The sequence below is a fragment of the Nicotiana attenuata genome, chromosome 6 (assembly GCF_001879085.1).
Source record: "Nicotiana attenuata strain UT chromosome 6, NIATTr2, whole genome shotgun sequence".
In the NCBI taxonomy this organism is placed as follows: Eukaryota; Viridiplantae; Streptophyta; class Magnoliopsida; order Solanales; family Solanaceae; genus Nicotiana; species Nicotiana attenuata.
The window spans coordinates 27919608-27922553 of NC_031994.1; positions in this window are offsets into that span (position 1 = coordinate 27919608).

Sequence of the window (2946 nt, forward strand, 5' to 3'; positions counted from 1 at the left end):
CCCTGTTTTCTCGCATAGATATCCTGCCTATAGGATTTCTAAATTAATAAGTTTGCTAGTTCAATTGTGTGCTTTGTTGCTTATGTGTGGAGGTTAATATGAGTCTATACTTGCTCTTTATCGGAAAGTCCTATTTGCTTTTTGTGTGTCACCTAGATTTCATATATTAAGTAACATAGGTTGGTCTAGAACCATCCCAAATAGAGGTCCTAATACCTCTAGGACCATAGGTAAGGGACGGGTAGTGCACACATAGGGTACGATTTAGAATCAATTAGTGTGCTTAAGTAATAACTTGAAGATAATAATTGGGTAGTAAAGGAAATGATAGCCCATGCGCTAATGCTATGAGTAAAACCCCGGTTTGAGGGAGTTGTAAAGCATTGCATGGAATGATCCTATAGGCTAAAAACTTAGGACCACCCCTGTACCCCCTCTTAATGTAAGTTAAATATTTTATCTATCCAAATTTTCCTCTCTCTTTTTTAGACTAATTCACTTAATTAAGTTCGGCCGGGACCCACCGTTGTGGACCTCGAGGGGTGCCTAACACCTTCCCCTCAAGGTAATTTCGAGCCCATACCCGATCTCTGGTGATGTAGACTGGTTATCTGAGTTAATTGCTCTAGGTGCCCTAACACACCTTAAATCTATTAGGTGGCGAATCTTTCAAATCCAATTCCCTACCCTCATGGAAAGGAGTTGTCCCAGAAAAGTCGAAACCCGATTTCGCGAGAAAAAGGGGGCCCGACAACGCTGACCGCATCTGCGGTCCTAGCTGGGCAAGACCAAAATTTCTTCTGCGGATCGAGCTCCGCTTCTACGGTGCCGCACCTACGGCCCAAGGTGTGTAATTGCGGTTGCACCAGACACAACCCAGCTTTAGCAATCACACAAGTCCAAACTTGATCTGGATTCAATCCGAATCACACCAGGGCACCCGGGACCCCGTCCGAATGTACCAACAAGTTGCAAAACATATATCGGACCTACTCGAGGCCAAAAATCACATCAAACAACATCGATTCTACGAATTTCTATTAATCGCAACCCAATTCGAGCCTATTGAAACAATGAACTTTCAAATTCCAAAACTAATGCCGATACATACCAAATCAACTCCGATTGACCTTAGATTTTGCACACAAGTAATAAATGACTTGACAAACCCTTTCCAACATCCGTAATATGAATCCGACCCCGATATCAATAAAGTCAACTCCCGGTCAAACTTTCCAACCTTCCAAACCTTCAACTTTCTAACTCTCGCCAATTTAAGCCGAAACGACCTACGGACCTCCAAATCAACATCTAGACACTCTCCTAAGTCCAAAATCACCGTACGGAACTATTGGAACTGTCAAAACTTCATTCCAGAGTCATCTACCAAAAAGTCAAATTATGGTCAACTATTTCAACTTAAGGCTCCAACTTAGGGACTATGTGTCTCATTTCACTCCGAAACTCACCCGAAACAAAAACCAAACACCCCAGCAAGTCACTTAACCACAATATAACATAGAGAAGGGAATAAATAGGGCATCCAGGCTAAAATACTCAAAACAACTAGCCAGGTCGCTACAAATATCCTCATTTCAGAAACTATCAACTTTTGGACATGTGAGTTCTTCACTGGCCAATACTCTGTCCCATACAACATAGTTGGTCTAACTACCACTTTGTAGAACTTACCTTTATGTTTTAGTGGCATATTCTTATCACACAAGATACCAGAAGCTAGCCTCGATTCCATCCATCCAGCTTCGATGCGATGTGTGACATCCTGATCATTTTTTTCATTTCTTTCTATTATAGACCCAAGGTACTTGAAACTTCTTCTCTTGGGTTGACTTGTGTATCAAGCCTCACATCCATGTCCACTTCCTAGGTAACGTCGCTGAACTTAAACTTCAAATATTCTGTCTTGGTCCTACTTAGGAGTGTTCATAGTTCGGCTTGGATCGATTTTCCCTAAATGATCAAGTAAGTCGATTTTTTAAATATTGGAACCAAACCAAACCAATAGAGTCAGTTTTTATCGATTCATTTTATTTCAGTTTTTGTTGGTTTTTTGGTTTTATCCATTTTTCTTAAAGATGAGACATACACTATCAGACACATATTTTGATGACTACATTTTCAACGTCACATTATCAAACCTATTGCTTCTTGAGAAATCTATCATTTAACAAGATATACTGATGATAATTGAATCAAATGTGATGAATGATTTAAGGACTCAATTAAAAATATACTATTTTTAACATGAAACAGTTTCCTGTACTTAGCAAAAGAAAACTATAACTAGAATGTAAAGGAAAAAAACTAGACTATTATAATAGCAAAGAACTAGACTAAAATTGCAAACAATTAACATGTACAATAAAATTTTAGAAATTTTGTATAAAAATTTACATATATATAGGTGTAATAACAAATTTTAAATAGCTACTTTTATAGTCAGTTTGGTTCGGTTTTTTCAGTTATTTTTTGACTAAAATCAAAATCAAACCAAATCTATTCGGTTTTTAAAATTCAAAACAAAAACCAAACAAACCAAACCAAAAATGTATCGGGTTTTTTTGGTCGATTTGGTTCGATTTTTCGAGTTTTGATGAACACCCCTAGTCCTGTTCAACTTGAAAGCTTTAGACTCTAGAGTTTGTCTCGAAACCTCTAGCCTCTCGTTAACACCACATCGCGTCTCACCAATCAGAACTATGTCGTCTGCAAATAACATATACCAAGGCACCTCCCCTTGAATGTGTCTTGTCAATGCATCTATCGCCAAGGAAAATAAGAACAAGTTAAGGGCATATCCTTGGTGCAACCCCATTATAACCAGAAGTATTCCAAATCTCCTCATGTTGTCCTCACCCGGGTCTTAATTCCATAATACATATTCTTAATCACCGTAATGTAGGCCACAAGGACACCTTTAGACTC